The sequence below is a fragment of the Symphalangus syndactylus genome, chromosome 9 (genome assembly GCF_028878055.3).
Source record: "Symphalangus syndactylus isolate Jambi chromosome 9, NHGRI_mSymSyn1-v2.1_pri, whole genome shotgun sequence".
Lineage (NCBI taxonomy): Eukaryota > Metazoa > Chordata > Mammalia > Primates > Hylobatidae > Symphalangus > Symphalangus syndactylus.
The window spans coordinates 128581629-128603161 of NC_072431.2; positions in this window are offsets into that span (position 1 = coordinate 128581629).

Genomic DNA, 21533 nt, shown 5'->3' on the forward strand with positions numbered 1-21533 from the left:
AAATAAAATATGTATTATTTTCATTATAATATGCTAAAATGATTTTTCCAGTTTAAAAATGAGAAAAATAAAATGTAAAAACTAAAACAAAGGCATGATACTAATGAAAAATTAAGTGGAGTTGCAGAAGCTAGTACAATCACTAGAAGAGTACAAAGAAGACACTGGAGGAAGGTACATATTTTAGAATAAATATAAATGCAATTTGCTACAGGAAAGCAAAATTTTAAAAACCCTGATGTTTGTGAAAATTATATTAATGCTAGTAAAGTAGAAAATAGTAAGGGACATCTTCAGCAATTATATAATGAATATAAGAAATTTTCTCTCAATAGTCAAAAGAAAAATCAAACAGATTTGTTTCCTAAAATCAGAGTTTAATGTCTAACAAAACAATTTTCAATGATTTTAAATTTAACTGAGCTGATAATTTTGGCAAGGTATCAGATGGCTTAGTTTCTTGCTCAAAGAAGAAAATCGTTGTTACACAGAAAGATGTTAAAACAAAATAATTACTTTAGTCATATACTTTTTTAGAAAATTATGGGAAAAAAACATTTGAGGGGACAAAATATCCAAACCATGTCAATTATGGATAGAGTTGCTAAACATTTATTATATACATCCAGATGCTATGAATCATTGTCAGTTTATGGAACTGTTGACAGAACTTGAAGACAATAAATTTAGTGATCTTTAGTGATTCTTTGCTAATAATCACTGTTTGTATCATGGAAAAGTTTTTCAGAGATTTACTGTAGTGTTAATTTTAATTCTAGGTTTTCTTCAAACAAAGGCAATGCAATATCAAAGCCAAAAATGGCTATGTGATATATGTTTCCTCTTCAATATCACACTGCATATGAATGAGACAATTTGAATCTCCAAGAAAAGTAAAGCTTATTTGTGTCTTAGCTAAAAAGGTAAAATAACATATGTTGAAATGGAAACTTTTTATAATAGAAATCAATAATACTGATTGTACACATTTTTCTATGAATAGGAAATTTTAATCACAACTGATAACATAATTCAAATTACAAAACATACAAGGAAACTTTGAAGAACACTTTTTCGATATTGATAAATTTAGAGTTGTTTTTCAACATATGCAATAATCCTTTGAATTCTACGGTAAGCAAAACGAGAGTTAGTGAATTTACCTAACTTGGACAGAAGCAGTCTTGAAAGTAATGTGTTTTTGCTTCAAAGATAAATCAATTATTCTAAAAAACATGAAGCCATTTTGTCAACATGAATGTAAATATAAATGAAAATAATTTTTTAATTGTTTTTTTTTTGAGACTGAATTTCACTCTTGTTGCCCAGGCTGGAGTGCAATGGCACGATCTCAGCTCACTGCAGCCTCCGCCTCCCGGGTTCAAGCGTTTCTCCTGCCTCAGCATCCTGAGTAGCTGGGATTACAGGTATGCACCACCACGCCCAGCTAATTTTGTAGTTTTAGTAGACACGGGGTTTCTCTATGTTGGTCAGGCTGGTTTCGAACTCCCAGCCTCAGGTGATCCGCAAGCCTTGGCCTCCCAAAGTCTTGGGATTACAGGCATGAGCCACCGCACCCGGCCTAAGAAAATAATTTTTTGACTCAATTAATTTACTGAGTTATTGGAAAGCCCTTTAGTATGTTTGGAACAACTTGATAATGTGAAGACACTTTTCAACTGTAAATTTTATGAGATCTTGTATTAGTCCATTCTCGCATTGCTGTCAAGAACTACCTGAGACTGGGTAATTTATGAAGAAAAGTTGTTTAATTGGCTCAAAGTTCTACAGGCTGTGCAGAAAGGATGGCTGGGGAGGCTTCAGGAAACTTACAGTCATGGTGGAAGATGAAAAAGAAGGAGGCACATTCTACATGGCTGGAGCAGGAGAAAGAGAGAGCAAAGGGGGAGGTGCTACACACTTTTACACAAACAGATCTTGTGAGAACTCACTCACTATCATGAGAACAGCAAGGGTTGGAAGTCCACTTCCATAATTCAGTCACCTCCCACCTGGCCCCTCCTCCAATATTGGGGATTACAATTCGACATCAGATTTGGATGGGGACACAGAGCCAAACTATATCAGATCTAAATTCAGATCAAGAATATCCAATAAAAATTTAGTATCTGAATTGTGATTTGCTGCAATTATAAAATAATATTATATTTTGAAGAATTAGTATAAAAAGCATGCAAAGCAAAACATCTCATAAATTATTTTTAGTTTAGTTACATTTTAAAATACTAACATTTTATATATAAAATAAAACATATTATTAAATTTCATTTTACCTGTTTTTTTTTAATTTCATAATAGAGATGTTAGAAAATTTAATAGTAAGAGGTGGTTTACTTTATATTTCTACAGCATGGTTTTATGATTATCATATTCTCAAAGGAATCATAACTGCTAAAGGCTTGAGAACCACTGCTATGGAAAAGAATACCAAAATCATAGCAGGATTAGTTTACATGTATATAATCATTATTAATTTTACTCTACCCACTATGCTTGCTCCAGTGATGCTTTCAACAGCATGTAAAAATGTTTATATGTAGAGAGATGATTTGATGCAGACAACAATAAAAGCATAGTGATACTCAAAGATCAAAGTCAACACTTAAATTTAACATTTAGGACCAATTTCAACCTGAACATATTTCAGAGCCCAGATGTTGTCTGATCCAACAGCTAATATCCTTTGGAAAATAAGAAACTGATTTCAGCACTTGAGGCTGCCGAGAGGTATGACACTTCATCTGCAAAAAGACAGCAGCTACAGTGTCTCTAGCCTCTCACTTTGTCAGTACATTTTATATTGTCAAAAGAAAACACTCAAGCAAAATAAAATATCCTTTTTGAAAGCTAGAATATCAAAATCACCAAATTGTGGTTGTTCACATCATCTTCAAAATACTATTACTATAGCCTCTAGTTTTAATCTGGCCAAGAAAATGGAGGAAATGTCAGACTTTTTTTGTTTTTGTTTTTGTTTTTTTTAGTAAATGTTACTTTGGGAAAGATTGCATATATAAAGCCTTCCTTAATTGTTTCTAAGAATCCTTCAATTACTTTTTCCCAGTCTCACACAGACAAACAGTTCTGTTATCACATAAACTCCAGGGGGAAAAATCTCAAATAAATTTAAATGTAAGCAAGGCATGAAAAACAATATTAGGAAGATGAAAATTACTTCCTGAAACACTAAAATTAATGATAATAATAATACATATTAAGTTACCATATATTGCCATTTTAGCAGAAGTATCTTATGCCTGGTCCTCCATTTGTTTTTCCTTTGGCAGACGTACTGTCCCTTTAACTTCAGCATGCAAATATATTAAGTCAGTAAATGTAGTAGACCAGTCTGTAAAAACAGTGCCAACACACAGGATCTGAGATGTAGATTTAACACATTATAATTAAACCCAAATTATCCAAGAGCAAGCAATGCAGAAAACTAGACTGGAAAGATAAAACAACCAAAAAACAAATGGCAATTCAGGAAATTGACAATCTTTGGCCATTACTAGAAGAAGGTGGAGATGCTTAAAAGCTAATCCTAGAAACACATCGTATGCTCCATATTTGGAACACCAATTTTTAGGACTTAAAATGCAACAATCTGTGTAATACATATTAAGGTTGACTAGTTTAATCTCTTGCATGGTTTAGCATATGATTCAGAAAAGCAGTCTCCTCAGTCCATCATTACCATACAGTATCAGAAAAAAAAAGTTGAATAAATAATACTTTACTTTATAAAAGCAAATATGTGATGATAAAATGTTACGGATACCACACTATAAGAATTTCATAATTATAAAAGATGTTATAAATAAGATTTTTGCTATTTATTAATGTTATTTACTAAAGAACCATAAATCAATCACCCTTTGTTCCTTTCACTGGTTGGCCTCCCATTTGTCATCTTAAAATGCTCACCACATGCTTTCTTAGGCTGGATGGTTTCTCTAAGAAAGGAAAAGCAACACTAAAAAAAAAAAAATTAGGCAAAAAAGTTACTTTTCCAGTAGCAGCTTTGAAATGATAATTCATCAATTAGTGCTGCTGCTGTATAATTTGTTAATGGATTAGGATGTTAATATCTGTAATATGTTAATAGTTGTGAAAACACTTACTTTTCTGTTTTTCTGAGTTATACAACATAATTTGAAACTAGAAAGCCACTCTATAGCAATTTAATTTTCAAATTAAACTTAAGTCTGATGCATCACCTACTGCAGGAGATGAAGGCATAAACTTAGGGAAAAAATAGATATTTATATCCTCATTTTGGATGACTGCATGGAGAAAATGTTAATATAACAAATACTCCATATGCCAATATTAAAGACAATTTTTGCCTTTAACTGACTTAGAAAAGAGGAGTCTTGGCAATTAATTATGTAAAATGATGTCAGCAAGTGACACATCTAAATGTGGAGGGATGTGTTCTCTTCCTTTTTAACAGCAAGTAATGCAGTGTGGAGTCTCTGAAAAAGGGTAAATTTCTCAGACAAATAATAACCTTCAGTTTTTGTTGCTCCACTTTACCTGGCTGTAGTAGTACTGATACTGATAATTTGTTATTGATGCTGTTGCAAATTCATTTGCATCTGAGAACTGCTAATGACAAATCTCTTATAACTGGAAAACTATGCATTTGCTCATATGAAAATTGTTTATAATTTAGAGCATCTTAAAAATAGCATGTCTCTGAACACTGACTTAAGAAAATTGTAAATTATTTGGAGTGATTATAGGAAGACAGGGCTTTGAATTCCAATTCTATTACCATCTTAGCTACCTTTGGAAAAGTTTTTTCACCATCTGAAACCTGGTTACTTTTGTCTATATGGGTTGTCACAGGGATTAAATAAGATAATACATATAATGGCTCAACACACTGCCTGATGCATATTTAAAAATCAATGAAAGATAGCTATTGTTTTATTGACAAAATAGGAAAAGTGCCTAGTAGTATATGAGCACTCACTAAATAAATCAGTCAACATATTCATGATTTAATAAAAATAATCTGATAGTGTTGAAATCAGCTTCATAAATAAAACGTTAATGACTAACATGTGGAAAATAAATATTTAACATGTTTTTAGAAAAGTTTGCCTAGTGCTGTGGTTTCAAATCAAGAAAACTATAATTGATGCTATCTTCTTATTACTATAAAAAGTCAGACTACTTTTGAGTAACTTTTCAAAAATTAACAAATATTTCTACACCAACATCATATGTATTATACATCATGGCTTGAAATGAAGTCTAAACTAATTGTAAAACAAATGCTTTATTTTAGTACTTCAATGATAAATTTTATTTTCATGTCAACACAACAAATATACCACCTATTAAAGATATAAAACTCTAGTATGTCAATCAAGTTAATTGGAAACATCACATATCTTTATGAACTTTACATATGCAATGCAAGAATATGTTAAAAGATTGCATTAGTTTTCCACAAAATTAACTAGTCTCTCCAATTTCATTATAATTCAATGTCTTTTGTTCATTAAAATTACATCTTTTGCTTACATTCAACTTCTCCATGTTTTCTATTATCATTCACAGCACCCACCAAATTACTCACACTTAACAGATCTAAATGAAATTAATATCTATTAAAAGTAATCCTCAACTAATTACCCTAAGTGTTCTGTTTATTCCTAATAACACTTTTTGATTAGTCTCATAAGGGCAGAGTGTTCCAACATTATATAGCTGTAATGTGATATTATTAACTTTTTTCAATATCTCCTTATTTATGATACAAACGTAAGTACATAGGTAGAAAATAAAATACGACTCAGGAAACCTATTATTTTCACAATGTAATATTCTCTTGGTGTTCTATTTGGTTACACAAGAACAAAATTGTTTTTCTCTATTATTTGTGTTTGTGTTAGCGTCTATGTGTTCATTATTCCTGTCAGAACACGTGAATTAGAGACTCAGATTATCTTTAACAATGGGCTTATTATAAAGCAGCACATGTCAGTAAAAAAAATGAAAATCACAGGAACCACAGATGGGCAGAGACTCAGGCCTCACCAACATGTGAACATAGTTTATAGCTTTGAAGATGGTTCAGGATCCAAGGCAGTTTGGGTGGAGCCACTATCTGTGGGGGTTTCCTAATCAGAACAGAAATCCTTGATTTTCTATTTAGTGTGCTATATAAACATGATTTAACAAATTATCTCTGTTTTTCTTTGAATCTCCTTGTGCTCTGTCACTACTACTAACTGAATGACACTCCAGGTATGTTTTGGCTTGGCTGAGTCAAGTGCCAACCTGGCCCTGAGAATATAACCAGCTTCACTTGGTAGGAAATAGGTAAACTCTAATAGTGAACAGGATTGTTTTCTTAGAAGGAATTAGTGAATATAGCTGTTCCCCTCAGAAAAGGAAAGAGGAGATTGTAGGCATCATGATTGACCTATCTAAATCTACTTTATTGCATTTTAGTCAAAGAAAATAAGGAAATAATTATGTAGTTAAATGTCTTCTCAGTGTTCACCTGGCTAATGTTTACTTTTAGAGTAGAAAATTATATTTATTAATAATCATCATGGATACAAAACAGAGCAGGAATAGGAACCAAAACAAATGAATGAATAAAGTTACTGGGTAGTTTCCGTTTCTAGGAATAGCCTAGAAATAGAAGATAATAGATGAGAACAGTGAACACATCAGCAAACTAACCAATTTAAATTGAAGGTTAGAGACAGTAGTAAATTGGCATTCAGAAAAGGACCAAAAAGTTATAGACTGAGTAGGTCTTCATGTTTGTAAAAGGCAGCATGTCAGGAATTTCTGAAGCAACCAGAAAAGTTTGCTTGCAGGAAGCATCACCCAGTAGCTATGTCTGAAGCATCACCTAGTAGCTATGTCTGAAGCATCACCCAGTAGCTATGTCCGAAGTTTGCTTGCAGGAAGCATCACCCAGTACCAATGTCTGAAGCAGTCAAAATTAATTTTGATACTAGATCAAGCTTTTAATGTAGATCAAATGCTCCTTTGTTGCTTATAAGCCAACTATGACAAAAAGTAAGCTATCACAGGGATCTGGCGTTACCATATAGCAAGGCAGAAGAAAAAGAATCCATAGCTCTTCAACTCTGTTGATTGAGAATAGGCTGGTTATAAAGAGCAAAGTGGTATATAACCCAGACAAATTTGGAGGGTTAGAGGTGTCTGTGCAACTCAAACTAATATTTAAAACTGACTGGCAACAAGTCACCTTGATGAGACACTTCAAATACTTGAGTCCACAGTGAATAAAGAGCAGTAGAAGAGAAAATGCATGTGGTAGAGCCTAACTTAAAACTGTCAAACTATGGCCTGTGAGTTAAACCCAGTCTTTTTCTGTTTTTCTCAATATAATTTATTGGAACACAGCCACACTCATTTATTTACAAATTTTCTATGACTGTTTTTGCACAATCATGGCAAAGTTGAGTAAAACTACAGTGACAACATGGCTCACAAAGCATAAAACATTTACTATGTGGCCTTTAACAGAAAATGTTTACTAGGCCAACACTAACCTACCAACCAGTAAAAATGCTTTTAAATACAAATGCATTTTCTATACTTGGGAAAATGGAGATAAATGTTCTACCTGGTGATGGTATTTGATAGTACTAACCCTTAATATAAATTATTGTATTTACCACGTAAGAGCAAAATAAATGTCTGGAGAAAATGCGGAGGAGACAGGAGAGGAAGTAATATGAGGGAAATAAAAGGGAAGGCAGGAAGAAGAGTGGAGGGAATGGGGCATACTTAGGAGCAGGGATGAGCAGTGGCATCAGAATCTGGAGATGCGTAGTCCTTAGCTCCATTTGCCTCTGATGGCCAGCTTTGGTTTTTATCTTTGGTTTCTGTAAGACACACCATTACCATCTCAGCAAATTCCCCTTAAAAAAAAAAAAAAAAAAAAAAAAAAAAAAAAAAAAAAAACTTGAAGTCAGATTTTGCTTATGTGCAACAGAAAAATTCACAATCAATTCCGTAAGAACAGCATAGCTGATGACTCAAAGTGGAAGCAATACACCTAGCAATAGACTTTAAACCAATTTGGTGACATTGTCCACTTTCTGGTTGCCAGATATAGCAGCATGAGGATTCCCAAGAAGGACCTAAAGAACACTCAATACTGCTGTTGAAAATAAGCCCCTTTAAAAATGAAACTATGAAGTATGATTTCGCAGAGGACCACCACTTCTCTTTATAGGAAGAAATATTACATATTTACATTAGACTGTTAGACCTACAATTCACTATGCAAGTTTATGCTATTTATCTGCCTTGGGATTTTTATTACAATTGAAGGAGATTATCAGTAAGAGCTTCAATAACATACACTGTTATTTTTGCTGTCAAATTTCTGTTTCTACTAGGAATTACTATGTCCGAATTTAGTAGATTAAAAATAAAGTTTACTTAATACCACGTTAAATGTGTGGGTTAATTTTATTACATATACTTTACCACGTATTTATGACATTAGTTTGTTAATATACTTGGCAATTCAAAATCTGCAATCAAAACGTTACCTTTTATCCTAAAATGTTACCACTACACACTAGAAAGTCATAAAACTAGTTAAATGAAAGTTAAACTGCCTCCTTGAGTTTATTCCATTTTATATAAAACATACTAACAGGTATTTAGCTGGGTCAATATAATAGTTTCTGTGGGAACTAATTAAAACTCAAGTTAAAAAAAACTGGATTTGCTGTGTCTTTAAATTCAACTCAAATGAGCAAGATATGAGTGCTTACTATACACAAAACCATGTGCAATGTCACTGAAAAATACCAAGAAGAAATAGGACAGACTTGTGCTAAAACAGCACATTGGAGAAGAATCGGTCTAAAAATAATCTAAATTATTTAATTTAAGAACATAATCTTAAATAAATTAAGGTAAGAAAAGTATTGTAGGAATGAAAAGCAAACTATCATACTTTCATTCAACTGAAATCTGAACATCCTAGAAATTGTGCCCATTTCCCCTTCATCCTTTGCTTTCCCATTAATAGTCATTGTAGTAATAGGTGATCATATAAAAATTTTTATATTATTCAAGCACTCCAGATACTTCAATGAAACAAGTATTTCTCCAACTTTGGAAAAAATGAATATCTATCTAAAGGCTAAAAATCTATATGCTTCCTTATATCTCCAAAGAGTTTAAGATAATAGATGCATCAGATAAATATCTTTTAAGAAAAAACTGCAAAGAGCAATGAATGTTGAGACAACCATCTTCCATGAACTTGAAAATATATATATTAAATGCCCACCATTATGATAAATTATTTTCTTATTTGAACCACGATGTCTTTCTTATACAAAAAAAAATGGGTAATTTTCCTTGACCTTCACTTAAATATTTCGTTACTTGACTTTAATTATTTTTTTCTGTTTAATACCGAGTATGGCAGGCAGAATAATGCACCCTTGTCCCAAAGATACCCTTGATCTGATCTCTGGAAGCTGTGAATATATTACCCTAAATGGAAAAAGGAGTTTGGTGATTAAGATTAAAAACCTTGAAAAGGGGAGATTATCCTGAATTATTCGGATGGGCCAAATGCAATCAAATAAATCCTTAACAGTAGAAGAGGGAGACAGAAGAGTGGGTCAGAGCCATGAGCCATGAGAAGAATTCAACCCACTGTTGCTGGCTTTGGAAATAGAGGAGGGGGACCATAAGTCAAAAAAAAAAAAAAAATGCATGTACTATGTAGAAACTGGGAATAATAATCAGCTGACAACCACCAAGAAAACTGGGGCTTCAGTTCTACAACCACAAAGAAATGATTTTTTTTTCCTACAGCCTCTAATAAGAAACATATTCTTACTGACTCCTTGATTTTATCCTGGTGAAACCAGTGACCTGTGTCATCCTTCTGACCTAGAGAACTGTAAGATAATAAATTTATGGTGTTTCAAGTCACTGAAGTGGTAATTTGTTACAGCAACAATAGGAAATGTATATATCTAGTCACTGATTCATGAATCCTTTTTTCCCATCTCAGACCAAGTACCTCCTGATCAAGCTCTCCAACGAACTCTGACAAACAAATCAAATCCTAAGTCAAATGTTTTAAAATAGTTCTCTTAACACTTAAGTAAAGTGAGCTGAAGGGAAGTTTCAATACACAGGCTATTTTGATAACAGATTTAGTTACTTCTATAGCCGTGCCTACATAGAATAGTATATGTTAGGTGGTAGGTAAACTTTCCTGATTCTTTAATGACTTGTTTTTGATTCCTCATAATGACTGATTATTGAACTAATAAAAATTCTTGAGGCCCATTCTAAGGTACTCAGAGAATATAGCTGGCAGTCCCTATGAACTAAAGCCTTGACCAGTCTTGAGTTATAGTCTGGAACACAGGGTAGAGGTAAGATGAGAGGCCATTCTGGCCTCTATACAAAGCTGGTAGAAAATTCAAATTTATTCACTAATAAGTACTCCCTACAACACTGCCAACACTGATCGATTGCTCTTGATTTATAATGTGAATTTCAGCTTCTGACTTTCACTGTGGTTATTCCTCTCTACACTAAGCCCCAAATATAGGACTTTTGTGCCTTTACTGCATTTGAGATTATTCCCATTTTTTCTAACCATCAAAGAGTGCCTGAAATTTTCTCTTAAGATCAGGAACAAGGGAAGATACCCCCTTTACACATGAATTCAACACTATACTGGAATTCCTAGTTAATGCATTAAAACAAGAAAATAAAAGACATGCAGGTTGGGAGTAAGAAATAAAACTCTGTTTGTTTGCTGATATGGTTTGCCTATGTCCCCACCCAATTCTCACCTTGAACTGTAGCTCCCATAATTCTCATGTGTTGTAAGAGGGACCCAGTGGGAGGTAATTGAATCATGGAGGCAGGTCTTTTCCATGCTGTTCTCGTGATAGTGAATAAATCTCACAAGATCTGATGGTTTTATAAATGAGAGTTCTCCTGCACAAGCTCTCTTGCTTGCCACCACGTAAGATGTGACTTTACTTCTCATTTGCCTTCTGCCATGATTGTGAAGCCTCCCCAGCCATGTGGAATTGTGAGTCCATTAAAACTCTTTCCTATGAATTACCCAGTCTTGGGTATCTCTTTATTAGCAGCATGAGAACAGACTAATACAGTAAATTGGTACCAGGTAGTGGTGCACTGCTATAAAGATACCAAAATGTGGAAGAAACTTTGGAACTGAGTAACAGGCAGAGGTTGGAACAATTTGGAGGGCTCAGAAGAATACAGGAAAATGTGGGAAAGTTTGGAACTTCCTAGAGACTTGGAGGGCTCAGAGGAATACAGGAAAATGTGGGAAAGTTTGGAACTTCCTAGAGACTTGGAGGGCTCAGAAGACAGGAAGATGTGAGATAGTTTGGAACTTCCTAGAGACTTATTTAATGGCTTTGACCAAAATGCTGATAGTGACATGGACAATAAGGTCCAGGCTATGGTGGTCTCAGATGGAAATGAGGAACTTGTTGGGAACTGGAACAAAGGTGACTCATGTTATGCTTTAGCAAGGATACTGGCAGCATTTTGCCCCTGCCCTAGAGATCTGTGGAATTTTGAATTTGAAAGAGATTATTTAGGGCATCTGGTGGAAGAAATTTCTAAGTGACAAACTGTTCAAGAGGAAGCAGAGCATAAAAGTTTGGGAAATTTGCACCCTGAAGATGCAATAGAAAAGAAAACTCATTTTCTGGGGAGAAATTCAAGTCTGCTGCGGAAATTTGCATAAATAACAAAAGGTCAAATGTTAATCATAAAGACAATGGGGACAATATCTCCAAGTCATATCAGAGACTTTGCTGCAGCCCCTCTCCCTAGAGGACTAGGAGTAAAAAATGGTTTTGTGGACCAGATCCAGGGCCCCCCTTCTGTGTGTAGCCTAGTGTCTTGGTGCCCTGCATCCCTGCCACTCCAGCCATGGCTGAAAGGGGCTAAGGTACAATTCAGGTCATGGCTTTGGAGGGTGCAAGTCCCAAGCCTTGGCAGCTTCCACATGGTGTTGAGCCTGCAGGTACACAGAAGTCAAGAATTGAGGTTTGGGAACCTATGCCTAGATTTCAGAGGTTGTATGGAAACACCTGGATGTCCAGGAAAGTTTGCTGCATGGGCAGAGCCCTCATGGAGAACCTCTGCTCGGACAGTGAGGAAGGGAGATGTGGGGTTGGAGCCCTCACACAGAGTCCTACCTGGGATACTGCCTAGTGGAGCTGTGAGAAGAGGGCCACTGTCCTCCAGAACCCAGAATGGTAGATCCACCAACATCATGCACTGTGCACCTAGAAAAGCCACAGACACTCAGTGCCAGCCCATAAAAGCAGCTGGGAGAGGGGCTGTACCTGCAAAGCCACGGAGCCGCCCAAAACCATGGGAACCCACCTCTTGCATCATTGTGACCTGGATGTGAGACATGGAGTTAAAGCAGATCACTTTGGAGATTTAAAATTTGACTGCCCCACTGGATTTCAGACTTGCATGAGGCTTGTAACCCCTTCGTTTTGGCCAATTTCTTTCCTTTGGGATAGCTATATTTACCCAAAGCCTGTACCTCAGGAAGTAGCTAACTTCCGTTTGATTGTACAAAAACTTGGAAGGAAGTTGCTTTGTCTCAGATGAGACTTTGGACTGTGGACTTTTGAGTTAACGCTGAAATGAATTAAGACTTTGGGTGACTGTTGGGAAGGTATGATTTATTTTTAATTGTGAGGATGAGACTTGGGAGGGGCCAGGGTTGGAATGATATGGTTTGGCTATGTCCCTACCAAAAACTCATTTTGAATTGTAGCTCCCATAATTTCCACATGTCATGAGAGGGACTCAGTGGTAGGTAATTGAATCAATTGAATCATGGGGTGAGTCTTTCCCATGCTGTTCTTGTTATAGTGAATAAATCTCATGACATCTGATGTTTTTATAAATAATAGTTCCCCTGCACAAGTTTTCTTGCCTGCTGCCATGTAAGACATGACTTTGCTCCTCATTCGCCTTCTGGCATGATTGCGAGGTCTCCCCATCCATGTCAAACTGTGTGTTCATTAAACCTCTTTCTTTTCCTTTCTATTTATTTTACTTTAAGTTCTGGGATACATGTGCAGAATGTGCAGCTTTGTTACATAGGTATACAGGTGCCATGGTGGTTTGCTGCACCTATCAACCCATCATCTAGGTTTTAAGCCACCCATGCATTAGGTATTTGTCCTAGTGCTCTCCCTCCCCTTGCCCCCACCCCCTGACAGGACCCAGTGTGTGATGTTCCCCTCCATGTGTTCTCATTGTTCAACTTCCACTTATGAGTGAGAACATGTGGTGTTTGATTTTCTGTTCCTGTGTTAGTTTGCTGAAACTGATGGCTTCCGGCCTCATCCATGTCCCTGCAAAGAACATAAACTCAATCTTTCTTATGGCTGCATAGTATTTCATAAACCTCTTTTCTTTATAAATTACCCAGTCTGGGGTATGACTTTCTTAGCCATGTGAGAACAGACTAAAATATTTCCATATCATAATATTGCCTATTTAGAACCAACCCAAATATCCATCAATGATAGACTGGATTAAGAAAATGTGACACATGTACATCATGGAATATTATGTAGCTATGAAAAATGATGAGTTCATGTCCTTTGTAGGGGCATGGTAGAAGCTGGAAACCATCATTCTGAGCAAACTATCATAAGGACAGAAAACCAAACACCGCATGTCCTCGCTTGTAGATGGGAATTGAACAATGAGAACACCTGGACATGGGGCAGGGAACATCACACACTGGGGCCTGTAGTGGGGTGGGGGGTTAGGGGAGGGATAGCATTAGGAGAAATACCTAATATAAATGATGAGTTAATGGGTGCAGCAAACCAACATGGCACATGTATACACATGTAACAAACCTGTACGTTGTGAACATGTGCCCTAGAACTTAAAGTATAATCAAGAAAAAAAAAAGAAAATCTCAATCATTATCACCATCAACAACAACAAAAATTTCTGGAATAAGTGCTTATATTAAGGTTGCAGGGTACAAGGTTAATATACAAAAGTCAAATAGTTTCTTACACATCACCAATAAGAAAAGAAATTTGAAATTAAGACCATGATGCTGTTTATATCAGCACCAAAAAAAATTGAAATACCTACATATGTCTGACAAATTATGTAAAACATCTATATCAGGAAAATGACAGAACAGTGATAAAAAAATCAAAAAAGTCCTAAATAAATGGAGAGATATTCCATATTCATGGATAGAAATTTTCAGTATGGTTAATATAATCAAATTTTCCCAACTTGATCAATAGATTCACTAAAATTCTAATAAAAATTCTAAGAAGTTGTTTTTAAACATAAATTTATTCAAGTTCATGTGAAAAGACAAAAGATATGGAATAAACAAATTAAATTTGAAGAACAAAGACAAAGATGGAGCACTGACACCACCTGACTTCAAGACTTACTATAAAGCTACAGAAATCAAAATAGTGTGATATTGGTGAAAGAATAGGAGGCTAGATCAATGAAATATAATAGAGGCCAGTAAGAGATCCACAGCAATATATCCAACTGATCTTTGACAAAGGAGCAAAAGCAATCCAGTGAAGAAATTATAGTCTTTTCAACAAATGGTACTGGAGCAACTGGACATCTACATGCAAAAAGAAATGTATGTAGTCACAGACCTTTTACTTTTCACAAAAATTTATTCAGTATGAACCATAGACATAAATGTAAAGTTCAAAGCTATAAAATTTATAAAAGAAAACATAGGAAAAAAATCTAAGTGACTTTGGGTTTGGCAATGAGATTTAAGATATAACAACAAAAAGCATAATACCTAAAATTTAACAGTTTGCCAAACATCCCTTCTTGTGAAGTTGGCATTTTGGAAGAACTCTTTGCCAGAAAATGAGTTGATTTGAGTTTTACGCTCCTACTTAAATTTTCTACTGTTTTCATAAGGTGTTAATTTCTTGAGTACTTCACTGTATCCCCAGGGCAAAAACTTGTATCTCTTCTACTGCCCTTGCTTGGTTCTTCCTTGTGGGTTCGTAGTTTGTATGTCTCTCTGCTCCTCACTAATAGAGTTGGGGTCTGTGTACCCACCCAAATATTATGTCAAATTGTAATCCCTAGTGTTGAAGGTGGGTACTGGTGGGATGTGATTGGATCTAGAAGGTGGTTTCTAATAGTTTAGTACCATCCCCACAGTGCTGTCTCATGATAGAGTTATCATGAGATCTGGTTGTCTACAAGTGTGTAGCACTGGGCTGGTTGTGGTGGTTTACTCCTGAAATCCCACCACTTTGGGAGGCCGAGGTGGGTGGATCATGAGGTCAGTAGTTCGGGACCAGCCTGACCAACATGGTGAAACCCTGTCTCTACTAAAAATACAAAAATTAGCTGGGCATGGTAGCACGTGCCTATAATCCCAGTTACTTAGGAGGCTGAGGCAGGAGAATCGCTTGAACCTGGGAGGTGGAGGCTGCAGTGAGCCGAGATCGAGCCATTGCACTCCAGCCTGGGGTGACAGAGCGAGACTCCATCTCAAAAATAAATAAATAAATAAATAAATAAATAAATAAATAAATAAAAGTGTGTAGCACTTCCCCCTTCGCTCTCTTCCTTATGTCACCATGTAAAGATGTGCTTCCTTCTCTTTGCCTTTTGCCAAGACAATAAGTTTTCTGAGGCTTCCCCAGACATGCTCCTGTACAGCCTGTGGAATCATGAGTCACTTAAGCCTCTTTTATTTGTAAAATATCCAGTCTCAGTTCTTTATAGTAATGTGAGAATGAACTAATACATACACCAAAGAAAATTAGACATTATTCTCCTCAAATATACAAAGACCATATGTTATTTATCTTCTACACATGATACTACTCAATCTTGTTTGTGTGTGTGTGTGTGGTATCTGGCACATGGATGCGTGCTTACCAGCCAGAGGCCAATGAATCCCCTCAGTTAGAATGTGTAGATGAAACAAAGCTTTTTAAAGCTCACATTATATGACCTCACATTATCTGACCTCAAGGTTGTTAACTGGATCATCTCACATTAATTAGAAACTCTCATTAGCAGCTTTAGATTTCTTGGTTAAAAACCTAAATAAACTGATTAAGTTTTAGGCATTCTTTCTTTTTTTTTTTTTTTTTTTTTTTTTTTTTTTTTTTTTTGAGACGGAGTCTCGCTCTGTTGCCCAGGCTGGAGTGCAGTGGCACAATCTCGGCTCACTACAAGCTCCGCCTCCTGGGTTCACGCCATTCTCCTGCCTCAGCCTCTCCGAGAAGCTGGGACTACAGGCGCCCGCCACCACGCCCGGCTAATATTTTTTTGTATTTTTAGTAGAGACGGGGTTTCACCATGGTCTCGATCTCCTGACCTCGTGATCCGCCCGCCTCGGCCTCCCAAAGTGCTGGGATTACAAGCGTGAGCCACCGCGCCCGGCCTATTAGGCATTCTTTCAAAGGGATTCTTGGTAAAAAGAATGGGAATTATTCTATTTTGTGCTTAGCGAAAATATTTTTAATTAATGTATATGCAAATTATTGACATTTCTTTATTAAATGCAAAAGTTTTTTGTCAAATAAATAGCAGTTTTTCAATCTTGAGAAAAGAAATAAAATGAAAATGATATGTTGAATTTTATTAAAATTATAAACTTCTGCTCTGTGAAAGAAACTTTTAGGCGATTTAAGAGAAAAGACAGAGACAAAATAGTTGCAAGACATATGTATGATAATTTATTTGCAAAATATACAAAGAACTCTTCACACTTCACAGTTTAAAAAATTTAATAGAATTTTAAAATTTGAACATATACCTCACCAAAAGATATACAGATGGCAAAAAAATGGCATGAAAAAATGCTCAACCTTTATGCCATGATGGAATTCCAAATAAAAACAACGATGAGAAATCACTACCCACCTATTAGAATGGCTAATATTCAAAATACGGACAATTCTAAATAGTGGACAGCAAGTAGAACAACAAGAATTTCCATTCATTGCTGGCAGAATGCAATATGCTGCAATCAATTTGAAAGACAGTCTGGCATTTTCTCCCAAAGTTAAATTGAGTGTTATTCACTCCAGCATTCATGTTCCTTGGTATTTAACCAGATGAATTCAAAACTTATGTCCACACAAAAATCTTCACATAAACGTTTATAGAAATAATATTCACAACTGCCAAAACCTGGAGACAACTGACATATTCTGCAATAGGTTAATAAGTATGTTAGCAGTGGGGAATTTGATCCGTCTGCAGCAAACTCAATTCTTGCCTCCTCAGAGGAAGCAATTTGGCCAAGGGGGCATAAAGCAGAGTGAGAGACTGAGGCAAGTTTTAAAGCAGGAGTCAAATTTATTAAGTTTTAGAGCAGGAATTAAAATCAGGAAAGTATACTTGGAAGAGGGCTAAGCCCGTGACTTGAAAAATCCATGTGCCCTGTCCTACCCTTGACTTAGGGTTTTCATACCTTGGCGTGGTTCTAAAGCTGACGTTTCTCCTCCCTTGATTTTTCCGTAGGTCAAGCTGTCTGCCTGCGCAGTGGCCTGCCAGCATTTAAGAGGAGCCACATGCACAGTGTGTTTACTGCAGTTGTGTGCATGCTCATTTGAGGTGTTTTTCCCTTACCAGTCAAGGGTTCCTAGAGAAAGGTCATATACCAGTTAAATTCTGCCATTTTGCCTTTTAGTGCACATGCTTGAAACCACTTATCCAACTCCTGTGATCTTATCAGGAACCTGCTAGTGTTTTCTGTCTTTTGGGAGACTGCCTTTCCTTGGAGTCAGCTGCAGCCAATGATTTTAGAGAGACAGTTTAACAACTGCCTGACCATCACCTGATGGTTGCCTGACATTTCTGGGGGAAGCACTCTTCTGCCCTGCTCATATCTGCCTAACTACCTGCTCTAACAGATAAATGAACTGTGTTGTGTTTCTTTTGGTAAGAAGCTTTCTTGGTTAGATAAGGACATTTCAGAGAGAGTCCCTCTCTGAGCTTGAGTGGGGGTAAGAAGAGAAATAAGACAAGTTTAGAGGGACCTTGATTCTGAGGCTTATTTTTTGAGGACTTTCAATCTTCAAAATCACTCAACATGACCGAGTATTATACTTTGGAAATCATTTTTTCTACCCCAACATTCTCCTGTCTGAAACTTTCATAGAAGTTTCACAAATTAAAAGCTGAGTTGTGTCTGCGGAGAGTATAATAAAGTTAATACATGAGTGGCAAAGGATTTCTGGGAACAGGCCAATACAATGGAACATTTGTATTTATTATAAGAGATTATGTTGTAGACAGTCTCTCAAATGGAATGAAAACAAAGATTAATGTTTGGAACAGTCTATAAACCAGTTTCCTTAGAGTATGGAGGGCAATCAGTTGAGGTGCCTTGATGTTAGACTAAAGGCATCTTCAGTTAAAGTTGAAGTAGACAGTGGCAATCTGACAGATTTTTCGGGTCTGTAAGTTTATATGTCACAAGATGGTTTTTACGTGAACTTCAGCTTGCAGAGTCTCAGGAAAAAGACTTCATTAAGTCCAAATCAGAAAAATGAAAAAAAAAAAATGGGAAGATTAGTTTGGAGCTTGTAGCCAGGAAAGAATTCAGGTTTCAGTCCAATTATTGTAGGAAAATCATAAAATCTCACAAAACAATGGACAGAGCTAGAGTCTAATAACAAGTGTGCTTAGTTATCTTCTGAAATATATTTTTTTCCTCTCCAGCCAATCATTTTGTTTAACCAAAGGTAAATCATAGCAGAACTAATTTATTGGCAAAATAAGTTTTAGTCTTATTATACTTGGGCCTGATTATTTGTATGAAGTTCAGCAAGCATAGTGATTGGCCATATAGGGTATTTTTAAGTTGACTTTGCTAAATTTTTTTATAAATTTCAGATTCGACTTTAAAAACCTCCTAAGACTAGGAAACCAAGCCAGAACGTACCATCAGACTGTGCTTGTAGTACTTGTACAAATTGGGTGAGTTCCTGTCTTTTAAAAGTTCCCTAAGTATTTTGAGGTTCCTCGGGCTCTCAGAAAGTGATGTTTGTTAAATTAAGTTTAGCCTACAGCTGCCTCTTTATATATTTTAAGTTGGCCTAAAGGTTTCTCTGTGCACAGAGTACTATGGTCAAACTGGACATGTCAAGAGGTTGTAACCTACTGTTGTGCCAATCACTGAATTTTGGCAAATCAAAGGTGGTCAACTGCTGAAATCAGGTTCAAATGAGGCAAACACCAATCTGGCTATTTCTATACCTCATTTCCATTTTATGTATGTCATTTCCTCTTTTGTGTCCTTAAATCTTCTTCCACAATGTGGCTGTATTGGAGTCTCTCTGAACCTACTTGGGCTTAGGAGGCTTCTTGATCTGTGAATTGTTTTTTTGCTCAGTTAAATTCTGTTAAATTTAATTTGTCTAAGTGTTTTCTTTTAACACATATTTTACTTATTACTAGTTCAGAAACCCTGTAAGAGATCCATGTAGACAAGGTACCAGGCCAGTCTTTTTCTAAGTCTATTGCCTTTATAAAATCTGTCTCAATATCTCAAAGCAGTCTGGTAACATTTGAAAATATGACATTGAAGTGAAAGCCTTGGTAAAATAACTGATATTTCCAATGTGTTCTGTTACTAAACAAAACAGATTCCTATTGAACTTATGCAAATAACTATATGACCATAAAATAAAAATGTCCATGAATAGTTTTCAAATTCTGAATAAATCAGGTAGGCAGAAACAAAAATGTTTCAATTTTGCTCATAAAGATATATTTTAGCCAATTTTTGTGAGCTATAAGTAGCTGAAAAGAAAAAGTTTTCTTAACTCTGGAAAACAAAAAATAAAAACAATCAGCAATGTTTCAAACAGAAAGTTATAAAAAGTCATTTCAGATGACAAAGAAAAGTGGCACAGAGCTGACTGAGGAATGCAATGCATGCGAAATTTATCAGGGCCAGGAAGACATGAGCATGAGACTTCAGTCACACCCTGAACACACATGCCCAGGGGTAATTGTTTCAAGGCATAATTTTCCATTTTCTATAGTTTCAGACTAGCTAATAAATTAATTTTTTAACAAAAATTATTTTCTATTTTTTTAATTTTTTGTGGGTACATAGTTAATGTTTATATTTACGGGGTACATGAGATGTTTTGATACAAGCATGCAATGTGAAAAAAGCACATCATGGAGAATGGGTTATCCATCCCCTCAAGCTTTTGTCCTTTGAATTGCAAAGACTCCAACTGCACTCTTTTAAGTTATTCTAAAATGTACAACTTATTATTGATGATAGCCACTCTATTGTGTTATCAAATAGTAGATCTTATTCATTCTTTCTATATTTTTTATATCTATTAAATATCCCCACTTCCTCCCCAATCCCTAACTATCCTTCCCAGACTCTGGTAACCATCCTTCTACTCTCTATGTTCATGAATTCAATTGTTTTGATTTTTAGATCCCACAATTAAGTAAGAAGATGCAATGTTTGTCTTTCTGTGCCTGGCTTATTTCACTTAACATAATGATCTTTAGTTCCTTCCATGTTGTTGCAAATGAATGGATCTCATTCTGTATTGTGGCTGAATAGTATTCCATTGTGTGTATGTGCCACATTTTTTTTTATCCAAACATCTGTTGATGGACACTTAGATTGCTTCCAAATCTTAGCTATTGTAAACAGTGCTGCAACAAACACAGGAGTGCAAATATCTCTTCAGTATACCGATTTTCTGTCTTTGGGATATGTAAACAGAAGTGAGATTGCTAGATTATATGGTAGCTCTATTTTTAGTTTTATGAGGAACTGCCAAACTGTGATCTATAGTGGTTGTGCTATGGTTCACCACCATAGTACATGTGTACCATAGTTCGCTTTTCTCCACATCCTTAGCATATGCTATTGCCTGTCTTTTGGATATAAGCCCTTTTAACTGGTGTGAGATAAAATCTTACTGTAGTTGTGATTTGCATTTCTCTGATGATTAACAACGTTGAGCACCTTTTCATAGGTCTGTTTGTCATTCGTATATCTTCTTTTTAGAAATGTCTATTGAAATATTTTGCCCATCTTTTGATCAGATTATTAGATTATTTTCCTGTAGAGTTATTTGAATTCCTTATATATTCATTGGAGATATTGATCTGCAGTGGTTTTTTTGGCTTATTCTGGCCTTGTAAATTAAGTTTGGAAGTATTCCCTCTTGCTTTATTTTTTGGAATAGTTTGAGTGGATAGATATTAATTCTATTTACCCTATCTCTACTAAAAATACAAAAAGTAGCCAGGCGAGGTGGTGCATGCCTGTAGTCATAGCTGAGGCAGGAGAATTGCTTGAACACAGAAGGTGGAAGTTGCAGTGAGCTGAGATAGTGCTACTCTGTACTCCAGTCTGGGTGGCAGGATGAGACTCCTTCTCAAAATAAACGAATATTTGGTAGAAT